Source organism: Heliangelus exortis, chromosome 1 (assembly GCF_036169615.1).
Source record: "Heliangelus exortis chromosome 1, bHelExo1.hap1, whole genome shotgun sequence".
NCBI lineage: Eukaryota > Metazoa > Chordata > Aves > Apodiformes > Trochilidae > Heliangelus > Heliangelus exortis.
The window spans coordinates 57,562,213-57,574,556 of record NC_092422.1 but is presented as its reverse complement, the minus strand read 5'-3'; positions in this window follow the sequence as shown (position 1 = coordinate 57,574,556).

The window sequence follows — 12,344 nt, the reverse complement described above, 5'->3', positions numbered from 1 at the left end:
GGCATCTTGAAAACTTCCAGTGATGGGAACTCAACCAGATCCCTGTTCCAGTGAATGATTGTTCTCATTGTAAAAAATTTATTTCTCATATTGAGTTGCAACTTGTATCCACTGTCCTTTGTCCTCTCCATGTGGCAAGTTGTGAAAAGAGAGCTTGTCCTCCGTGTAGCTATCCTTTCAGGGGGTGGCTGGAGCACTGTGATGAGGTTCCCCTGAGTTTTTTCTTCTCCAGGGAGAAGAGACCAAACTGCTTCAGTCTCTCACCACAGGGCAGGTTCTTCAGCCTTCTGATGGTCTTAGTGATCCTCCTTTAGACCATCTCCAGTCTGTGCATGTCTCAAGTTGTGGGGACCAGATCTGGACACAGTATTCCAGGTGCAGCTGGACAAGTGCTGAGTAGAGTGGGATGCTCATGTCCGTGTCCCTGCTAGCCATGTCCCTGTGGATGCAGCCCAGGATCCAATTGGCCTTGGTTGCTGCAGCAGCACACAAGCAGCACATCCTGCTCAGCTTGTTGACTCCCAGGTCCTTTTCTGCAAGGCTGCTCCCCAGCCACACAGAAACAACCCTGAAATGGGCTCTTTGGTGTTGCAGGTGCAGGACTTGGCACTTGTCTTTGTTAAACTTCATGCTCTTCTTGCTGTCCCACTCCTCCAGCCTGTCCATGTCTCTCTGTAAGGTGGCCTTCTGACATGTCCCCCTCACCACTCAGTTTTGTGTCACCAGCAAACGTGGCGAGAGTGCTTTCAGTCCCATTATCCTCCAGCTCATTTATGAAGATGTTGAACAGTGTGGGGCCCCGTACTGCCCCCTGGGGGTCCCCAGCTGCCAGCTTGAGTAGAAACCATTGATCATCACCCTGAGTGCAACCTGTTAGCCAATGTCCCACCCACCTGGCAGACCAGCCATGCAATCTGTATCGTGCCACTTAGTGCAGGAGAATCCTTAGGGAAACGGTGTTTAATGCTTTACTCAAGTCCAACAAGAGGCTGAGGATTTAAGGAAAACACCAAACGCTGCAGCAGAATAATTAAGGTTACCAACTCTGCATCTTTTCATCTGAGCATTAACTCAAGACCAAACTGACATGAGATGGCAGTGCCTGTTGGGTCTCCCAAGTCTACCTTGAGTCACAACTGTTATGTTAACAAATAAGAAAGCAAAATTCTGTGTTGTAATTAGATGTGAGATACAAATAAACCATGTCAATAATCTCCTAATTTACCCAGAAGTTCTGTGGTAAGTATGTAGAATTAACCATGGTAACATGCATAAGTGTATTCAATTAGTATTCGTTCACTGGCATGACACATTTGCTAACTGAATGACTATACACTAATTGGATAAGCTAGAAGCTTTTAAGCAGGGGAAACACGTAGGCTCCTGTGCATACTGCTCTTAGGTACTAAGACTCAAAGATGGCCAGTTTATTCTCCAGGCAAAATTCATGTCAATCTGAACCCACATGTATTTAGAATAGTAATATTTTTTCCCCAAGTTGAAGGTATAGCACTTCAGATTATCCTCAAGCCTCTCATGTCATACAGTGGTTAAGTTTCAACAAGAATGATGAATACTTTTGCCCTCAGCTTGTTCTACATCTCAGTGTCTAAAACACCCCTATAAGCCACAGATGTGTGTCTGACTTCTCAGTGTGCACCAGCATCTGCAGAATGTTATGTGTGTGCTGTAATTTCCAAAAATCAGTGTACTGCAATTCCCTCTAATGGCCTGGCAAGAGTACAAATTGATATCAGATTAATTTTTCTGTAACGTAAGCCTATGGATTTACCTGTTAATGCAGGCAGTATTTAACTTAGATTGGTAAATGAGGATGAAAATTCTTCCTTTCTTGCCTAACATGAAAGAATAAAAATTCAACAGCTCCTTAAAAACTAGACAGGTTCAGATCTAGCAGCAGGTAATTGTTGAATTAAGAGATAAGTCACCCAGCCCTCTCCCAGGTAACACTCCCATAGATTTGTTCTGGAGATTTTCTAAAGTGCTCAGTTTGGTATTCATGTGTACACACTTCATTGTTGCAAAGCCACAATTTCAAGCAGGCTGGAACACAGCCAGATTTCTTCATCCAGTATGGAACCTCAGATTTCCAGAGGGAGAAAAACTACTGCCTGGACAAGTTAACTGTTCCAGATGCATAAAGCAGTTCAAAAGCACACAGGTACAGCAGAAGGGCTGGGTGAGAATGATGAACAAGGGATGGAAAAAATACCGTGGCAGAGACACAGGCAGGAAAGAAGCCCACATAACAGTAGGACTTCAATGTACATGGCAAATTACTAACAGACTCTCAGAGAGAAAAAAATTAACAGGAATTGGCATTGGCTTCCATTTTCCCATTCATACCCTTGCAGGGCTCCATAAGAACAGTGAACACAATGCCTCAGCTTTAAAACATTACACAATGGCCCACACCAAGGCTGTCAATCTTGGAGAGCCTTTAGCCTCTGCAGTCTCTTGATGAGGTCACTGATTAGGCCTTTTTCACAGTGCTAACACAAAGAAGTACTTTTCTACCCAGGGAGTCAGTCTAGGTCCTCCCCTTCCTTACACTTGTGGCATGTGCTTTAAATATTAGAAAGACAAGGAGCTTGAAATAACTTCTGAAGCAAGCACTGTAATTCAACACCATTGTGAATTTCTTTATTTAAATCAAATAATATTAACAAGCAAATCTCAAGTTGCTCATGAGACTCTGCATCAGCTAGTATTTAGTCAAAGTAACTTCTAGCTGAGGGAAAAGAATATAGAGAACAGGCTGGTAAATACCAGAAATTTGGTATCGAGTTCACATGTACAATGTAAAAAGAACCTGTACTATGTAAAAAGAGCTGAAAAAAACCCTGTGCTTTTATGAACCAGCTAATGAGGAATGCTACTGGATGCACACTGCTAGAGAGTAAGAGCAAGTGCCTGACCTTTTAATCATCAACTATAGAAACACGGGTATGCAGTCAAGTAACACACCCATGGATAACTGAGTTACATAAAAAAAACCCTGGGCATATGATTTTGGCTACTATAAAAAATGACAGAACTTAAACCACTCAGGAGTTATAGTGAAAAGTATGAGGGGGAGTAAACGTGAAAGCCATATGGAATTGGATCCAAAAAGTAAACGTGAATGACAAGGCAATAGATGACTTCTCAGCCCTTGGTCACCAGAACTGTCTTGGTAGTGAGTGCAAATAATTATTATCTGATAGTGTTTCTTACTTGTTTCTTACTTTACTTGTAAGTAAACCACCCCAACAGTCTCTAACCAAGCCTCCATGGGAAGGTGCAGCCACAAGAAAATTCATTTCTACCAGAGCATGAACTACCTAAAGATGAACTATCTCTTTTGGCACAAAAAAGGCAATCTTCAGAAGTTGTCTGAGTGCACTGACCATGTGGAGTGAAGACTGCCTGTTGCCTCTGTTTTGCACTGTCTCACACTCCAGGGCATGCAAACACCTGTAACATGCTTTTTAGAGCATGGCAACTAATAAGCCAGTTTCTTCAGTTTCTCATATCACACAAAGATATTCCCTTCTCTTCTCAGTTGATTAATCCCTGCCTCTGTTTTTCTTCAAAGCTCAAGTCAGCCGGTCCATTACACTCATGCAAAACTGCATTCATTCTGCAGCTGAGTTGCCTTGACTCATACAAACCTCCTTCAATTTCTTAATACTGTGCAGCAAATTTCCTGTGTTTAGCAGCATTTGCTGTGCCTTTATCTAACACACCAGGCAACTGATTTGAACCTGGTTGATTTTTAAGTTCAGATGGCAAGAGTTCAACAGATCAGAGCAAAGGTGGATCATGTGCAAAGCAGACTATATATAAGCAAGCATTGCTAGCTGTAGAAAAATGTAGGGCAAAACTCTTGACCTAATTACATACATAACCTTGTTGCAATACACATTTCCTTGCCCAGCTACAGCAGCATAAGTCACTGCCTTTCCCCTAAAACCCACTAAGAACTAGTCAAGTTCCTAAGCATGACTACAAGAAGCCATACAAATTGTTCTGACTCATCCACATGATAACCTCTGTATTATGTGAGATGGTTTTCTGACAATAAAAACATCTCTGATTCTTATAGCTGTTGGCAAATATGACAGTCATAAGAAAAACAAGTTCAGTTTTCTGAACACGTTTGAAATTCTGTTCTAAGGCTACATATGTTTATCTGAGCAACTGTACCACAGATTTATCCAGCTTCCTAAATTAATGTTGTTAAACTCAGCTAAACCAGAAGAACTGTGTTTTGGTATCTGACTAGGTATTTCCAATAGAAGAGACCAAAACTGAGTGACTCTTCCAATATGCTGATAACTTCATGATCTCCCCCTCCCCAACCATCCCATAGCTATCAGCTGCTCTAAACAGAGAAGCAGCCATATGTCGATGCCGAATGTTCCTTTATTGCAAAGCTGTCCTTCCCTCTAGATCGACTCTGAGCACAGAAGTTCAACCTAAAAAGCTCGCTCAACATTTGTGTCTAGACATACACCCTTCAACATGTTCCACATCCATAGCTGGGCTTTGGGCTCCCTGTACTTCTGACCATCTGTTGAGAGGGCAGGATGCCCACTGATAAGTTAGACAGAATTTGTGTCAGTTGCCAAGGGAAGGGGATATATAGTCCTGCAAGTGACATCTGTTTCACCAGAAGCCCTTTTCTTTCTGAACAATGTTTCTGTTTAATCTCAGCCACACTTGTTAATAGCATTTAAAAGACAAACTAATGAAAAACCCTGGTAAGTACTGGAAGGGAAACACAATGATAGTGAGCATAAGGGAAGACTTCACAGACCTATGGAGAATCCTTTTAGTATTAAAATAACTGGAATATTGGGAGAAAAATTTAGGTTCACTGGCTATATAGGCAATCTCATGGCAGATTAAATCACCAAGGGATAAAGTGAACCACAAAGGACTAACTTAGCCCACAACAACAGCTGTGCCCTTAAAGAGAACACTGGAGGGAAAGGCACAACTGAATGATTAATAGGACAATGCCTTTTAGCATGGATAGAAAGATAGAAAAAAGAGAATGACATTATGCACCCTTAAAAAATCCTACTGATTCAGTGAGACACTTGATAATTTGTGGGAGGGGATACACCAAATGATGCAGGTTGCCTGTCTTCTGCATGTAGACTTTCTGTTGAGCCAAACTGGCATTTCTAGATCATAATGTAGAGCAAAAACTACCCAATCCAATAGCACTCAAGAGATTCCTGCAAAAGAACATGAAGTCTCCAATGGTTACATCCCAAACATACTTAAGAACTACTACCAACAAATGGGAACGAGAAATAGTAGCAAAGGAAGAAAAGAGGCAGAGATCATCAAAGAGGCATTAGTACTCGCAGAAATAGAGAGATGAATATGATTCACTGACTGTTATTCCTGGAATGGCCAATGAAAGAAGATACAATACAAAAAGATACAAAATTAGTCTCAAAGCATCACTGACTATTATCTGAATCTCTTTCATATTAAGCACATACCTCACAAAATAGACATCTAAATCTAGCTCTGAATTTAGAGCTAACTGCCACTCCAAAAGTTCTGATTCATGACCAGAGGTGACTTGCCCTGGATGTGTTTTTCATCCAGACCTGTAGCTGGGTTAAGGATAGGGCACGTACCCTTACCAAAGAGCCTGGAAATCTCTGGAGCTTCTCAGCACAAAACACAACTTTTTTCCCATCCAACATCTTGATTCTTTTGGATCATTGATAAAATGATCCAATCCTCTCTCCCCTTCTCCTGAGACTTGTGGTTCTGTTGCAACCCTGCCTCAGTTGGACAACAGCTGCTGAAGTACTACAGTTGGCAGAACGATGTTTTAAGGTAAGCCAAAAGTTGCTTCACTGCAAATCTAAGTTAGGCAGCTGATACATAAGTAGCTAAACCATCTCTGCACTGAGAGTGGAAAACTGGGGTAGAAAGGACAGCTGGGAACAGGAAGTGTCACAGCTGTTACTGGGTGACCATCACCACTTTTGAGTCAGCAACCTCACTGATCTGACTCTTGATATACTGCTCTTATAAATATGTGGATCTTAGCAACAGGGTTTCCCATTCACATTTCCCACAGTACATCATCTGTGTAACAGTTATCTGTAAAGTCTAGGTAACACTATAAACCAGACATTGTGCAAGAATTGTATCAGCATTGAAAGAGAAAAACATAAAGCCTCATCCAAACTCATGACAGTTATGAATTCTTTCCCATAATGTAAGACACAGGTGGAAATGGAGTTATTCTCACAGGAGTTATTTCCTGGCAGTAAAACTATGGAAATCCAAAATAAACCAGCTAAAACTTCTAAGAAATGGTTAAATATGTCCCAAATCTAGACTGCTAAATTAAACATGAATAATGGAACTTACTGCACAAGACCACCCTTGACTGAGCTCTTTAGCATGTGGTCAGAATGGTCTGGATAGGTGGCAAGGAGGTGAGAAACAAAGTTATGCTCAAACAATCCTTAGGATTCTCTTTCCTGATTCTCATTCCCAGAAGACAACCTATTAAGATTCTGGTACTATGTCCATTCCTAAACTGCTCGCTAGCTACATTGCCCTTCAGAAGCTCAGCTCCCAAATTCACTGTAGGCCTGTTCCCCACTTACCCTTACAATTCCCCAGTGAACTTCTGAATTCATATTCCAGTTTTAGTTAAGCTTTTGAAGCTGAAAAACACTCTCTTTTCTTCCAAACCCCTATACATTTTGGAAAGCATGTATAATCCCAGATAAGGCTTCAAATACACATGGCAAGTGCACAACTTTAACATCTGAGGTCACACACCTCAACACATTTATTGATGTTGAGGTCACACACCTCAAGACACTGTATTCCTGCTGCTGTCTTTGACCTTTCTGTTGTTATATGAGAGATGAATTTGATTCCCCAGTCTAGTACCATCAAAACCCATACACTAGTTCTACAAACTGTGTGCAGCACTGAGACATTTAACCTTGGATGTTTTTAAACCCAAATAACTGTGTGGGCTCCTATATAGTGCAGCTTGGAATGTAAGGAAATCCCAAGTCAGAATGAGCAGTATTAAGTAGCAGATTTTCTCCTTGGCCTCCCCCAAGAGCAGATATGGATCAGCTTGATCTATGGCAGTGGCAGCTCAACAAAAGTGAACTGGAGGTAGACCAAGAGAGTGCCAATTTTTAGATGGGAATTCAGAACAGCCAGTATGCTGAATTTGGACTACCTCAACTAACCAGCAGCCACGCTGGGGGAAAGAACATCACATATTGCCCAGGTAGCCAAGAAGGCCAATGGCATCCTGGCCTGTATCAGGAACAGCGTGGCCAGCAGGTCCAGGGAAGGGATTCTGCCCCTGTACTCAGCGCTGGTGAGGCCACACCTCGAGTCCTGTGTCCAGTTCTGGGCCCCTCAGTTCAGGAAGGAGATCGAGGTCCTGGAGCAGGTCCAAAGGAGGGCAACCAGGCTGGTGAAGGGACTCGAGCACAGATCCTATGAGGAGAGGCTGAGGGAGCTGGGGCTGTTCAGCCTGGAGAAGAGGAGGCTCAGGGGAGACCTCATCACTCTCTACAACTCCCTGAAAGGAGGGGGTAGCCAGGGGGGGGTTGGTCTCTTTTCCCAGGCAACTCTCAGCAAGACAAGAGGGCACGGTCTCAAGTTGTGCCAGGGGAGGTTTAGGTTGGACATTAGAAAGAATTTCTTTACTGAGAGGGTGATCAGACATTGGAATGGGCTGCCCAGGGAAGTGGTGGATTCTCCATCCCTGGAGATATTTAAAAAGAGACTGGATGTGGCACTCAGTGCCATTGTTTAGGTTATGATTTATGAAACACAAATCATAAATTTCATTAAGCTAAGAAAACAGGTTACTACATGTTACCTCTCATTACCAAAATTTCACATATTGTTACACTCATGGAAAGCAAAGAACTGTTGTTTTGTATAACTGAATCACAACTACCTGGAACTCTTTTTTTTTTTTTTTTTTTTTGTTCCTCCTGGCACCAAATCTTGGGGTTATTTGAACCAAATGGCTCTTACCCACACACAAGGCTTTGTTTTCCTAGCATTTCACTGAGAAAAAAAAAATGCATTTGCCCAACATGCAACAGTTATAACTTGTACTTTTGTACTTTTTTTTCCAATGGTAATGCTCTTTGTGATATGAATATATTAGAGCTTTAGTATCAAAGATTTTTCATGTTTGATGTACTAGAGAAACTTGTAAGATTTTGTTTTTATATTTCTATGCCCTTGACTTTTATAGTAGCTCAACATAAATTATACTTTGCCTCACAAACCTTGAGGAATGATGGAGTCCAAGCAGTTTTGCTAGATTTTATTTTCCTAATGGATACAGACCTAGGCCCAGACTCACAGAAGCTTTTAAGAAAGTAATTGCTATTTGAAATTATCTCAGATGCAGTCAAGAGGAGCAAGAAATCCTTGTGGATCTGGACCAGTTTGTGTTATCCAGGATAATCTATAAGAAATCTGTAATAACAGGTGAGCCAAACCTGATCTACCACAATGCGGCCCAGTGTATGTTTTAAATAAAATAAAACATTTTAGGCACTGAACAGTACTATCTCCCATTCTAAAACATGGCATGGCTAAAATTTTCAGTATTAACTTTCATGCAAACACGTGATACCAGTCAGTCTCTCATGTCTTGTCTGATTGCTTTAAATAACACATTGTCATTCCTTTGGGGTTACACAATTATTTTATGTTGATATAAATAATGGCTGTGATTTAAGCCTCCTTGTAGGATGCTCCATAAAGCTTGCTAGGTCTAATTTCTCAAACTTCTTTGGAATGGCACCACCAAAATTAAATAAAACACATTTTTTCTCTAAAATGACAGTGTTTATCTGTCAGAGAAAGTCTGGGCAATAAAAAGAGTATCTGCATGTTAGTATGCTAGATTTTGCTACAAGAATCAATCTTGCTACTACCATCAGCATGACAACATCTGCTGGAACAAAAACTACTCCAAGGAGATGCTTCCATGTTAACCTAATGGTTTGCACTGCCTAAAGCTTTTGCCAGTGTTTACTCTCAGTATGTTCTGCTCAGAAAATATTCCAATATGCCCAGCAAAGGAAAATGCACTGAATTTGCACATAAGGCAAGGTCTTCACAGTAACAGACTACACAGCTGAATTTGGGCTGTAAACCATTTCTTCAGCCCAGCTGGTGTCTACAAGAACCAAGGGTGTTCAGTAGGCTTTTAGAAGTATTTAGGTGGTTTAAATTATGTCTAGCATCTAGTGAACATGGTAAAAAAATATGCTTCTCAAGATCAAAGTCTTATTAAAAGAAAAGGGAGCCAGTATTTCCGTGTTATAATACCAAAATAAAAAAGGACACAAACTCATCTGGAGGTGAATTCACAGGAAATATACTGATTACACAGAATTCTTACACAGTATATTAAGTACTATGCATATAATATCTGAGAGTTTTTCATGGTCCAGAGCTCATATTCTTGCACAGATGTATGAAAATTCTCTCTGTACCAAAAGGATTTTATTTTTAGCAAACCAGTAGTTTACTATTGAAACAAAAGGTTTCAATCAAGCCAATTAGACATGCATACAATATGCCAAAGTGGAAAAAGAAGCAAGGACAAAAAGTTTCTTGTTTGGATGACTATTCAGATGAAAAAAGTTCTGTGATTGGATGACTATTCAGACGATGCTATTACAACACTCTCTTCCAGATTCTGCCATTTAACTATTTCACAATACAGTTTAAAAGTGCTTTCTTTCCTGTATTGAATAGAACAATTTCTGACTGCAGACTCAGTACTGTAATCCTAGTTAATAGGAACACAAAAATCTTCACAAAGGTACCTTTAGGGCTGATCTGCTATAAGCTTCTATAAACAGTGGATGTCAGTGATTTATACTTAAGGAAAATCTTACCCTACTTCTTGTTTATTAATATGGAAGTGCTGACCTAGGTAAAAAATGTATCTATGACTACAAATTCACCTAGCAACAAGAAATATCAGGAAGTTGAGTCTAGGTAATTCTAATGAACTCAGTTCAGTTCTGTTGTTACATGAAGATACACTGATATTTTTCAACAATTTCTGTAGTTTAGACATTAGAGGGAATGTAATACTTTTCCAATGTACTCTCTTCCAAGTGGTTTATTCTCATAGTTAATTCTCTCTTAGCTTCATTACAATTCCATGCTTTTGTAATGCATATTTATTCTCCTCAGAACATACAATTGCAAAAATTCTTGACTTTTACACTCCTTAATATCAAAGAAATTGCACAAATATGTCAGTCTGGAACCTACCTTTCAGTTTCAACAAAGTAAATCCATGTTTTTGTGGAAACACATTAACGTAATAAGATTTTGCTTCAAGTCTCACTTATGTGTAGAGACAGAAGTCAGGCTGTGGCTCCTGTCAACTGGAGTGGCACGCTTCAGAGGGGTGCAAAGACTCATTTTTTTAAAGACACTTTTTGCATCCTAGCAGAGAAGGAAATAAAGGAGGTTAACTACGAAGCCACTGTTATTCAAATTGTTATATTTAATCCATTACCCTTCAGAATCCTGCGCATTTAAAGACTTCCTTGTTTAACAGAAGATTATTTGTGTCAAAAATAATTCTATTTGTATTTTGTTTCCTTTACTCCACTGTTCAGAACAATCATCACTGTCCTACCAGCATCACTTTTGAAGGGAAGATACTCTCACTCACTTGTTGTTAACTGATAACCTAAGCAAGAATCCTCTCCTATTTCTTTCATTACAGTGATTGTGTTTTCCTTTACTAGGTACAAGATAAAGAGAAGTAATTAAAATGTAATGCAAAGAACTATGAATATGGCTGAAACAACTAAGATTTATTTTCACTTGCATCAGGTCAAATATAAGAACACGTAAGCATTATGTCAAAATCTTATATGGTATGATACCTTTGATTTCCTTACTGATGTTCTCTATAGCATGTTTTTCATGCAACAAAACTGTTTTTCCATATAGTGAGTATCTGACTTTTTAATCTTACTCAGAGAAACACCAGAAATATTTTTTCCATGTCAAGAAAAGTTACAATTTTTAAACTCTTCTCTTTAATAGGGGAGAAAAAGTAAAAACCTCGGTAAAAAGAAGAATGCCTTAAGAATCCCAGTTCTTAAAATAAAATTAAGCATCTTTAACTTGAAAACATTTCATTTTTAATTCAATGTTTTGAAATATTTTTTTAAATGTAATTTTACCAAAATCAGATGTTACACTTTGTTATAAAGCAAAAAAAATAAATAAAAATAAATAATAATATAAGAATAAAAAACCAGTTCAAACACTTTTTAATTCAAAAATTGGATTATTCCACTAGTTAATTGGTCTGACTTTAATATAATGGCTCAAACACTTTCAGAAAATAATTTTTTACATTGTCTTCCCAAATCAGCTGTAGCAAAAACCATTATTAATGCTATCCCTTCTTTTCTCAGAATCTACCTCCCATTCCAGAAGGAAAAAGCATTAGTCTAACCTCAAAATACCATTTTCAGTTTTACATTTTCCTGTAACATTCTTTTCTTCCAATTCATGGAACAGGATAAACCTCAGATGGAATATTTTGAAGCAAGACTTCACTGATATGTTAGATGTAACAAGTGAACACAGTTACCAAAGTACAGATTTCATAATTTTTATCTTCAATCTATATTCTAGTCAGACAGTAATTAAATTAATTTTGCAATATCTTTCTGTACTTTCAATAACTGATGGTGATCCTTGGCCTTGATGTAACATTTAGTTGCTAACAACTGCACTAGATAGATGGTTATCCAAGTTCAACTGGAACAGAGCCTTCAGTTTTGGTCCCTACAATACAAAAAGAAATAAAAATGTGGACAGTCTGGGCAAGGTCCAGAGAAGAGCCACAAAGATGATCAGAGGACTGGGAAGCTTGGTGTACACCCAGTGTATGAGGAAAGGCTGAGAGAACTGTGTTTGTTTAGCTTTGAGAAAAGAAGGGTTAGGGGAGACCTCACCAAACATGTTCCTGTACTTGAAGACAGCTACAAAGGAGATGGAGTCACATGGAAAGGGAAAGGGAGTCACTCCCTTTTCCCAAGGAGTCACATGGAAAAGACAAGTCAGACCTGAGGAGATTCTGACTGCACACAAGAGGAAAATTTTTCACAATGAGAACAAGCAGCCATTGGAATCACACCCCCAGGAAAGTGGTGGATTCCCCAGCATTGGACACTTTTAAGATCCAGCTCACAGGGTGCTGGACTACCTTGTGTAGATGGTGCTTTTTCCAAGAAAGGTTGGACCAGATG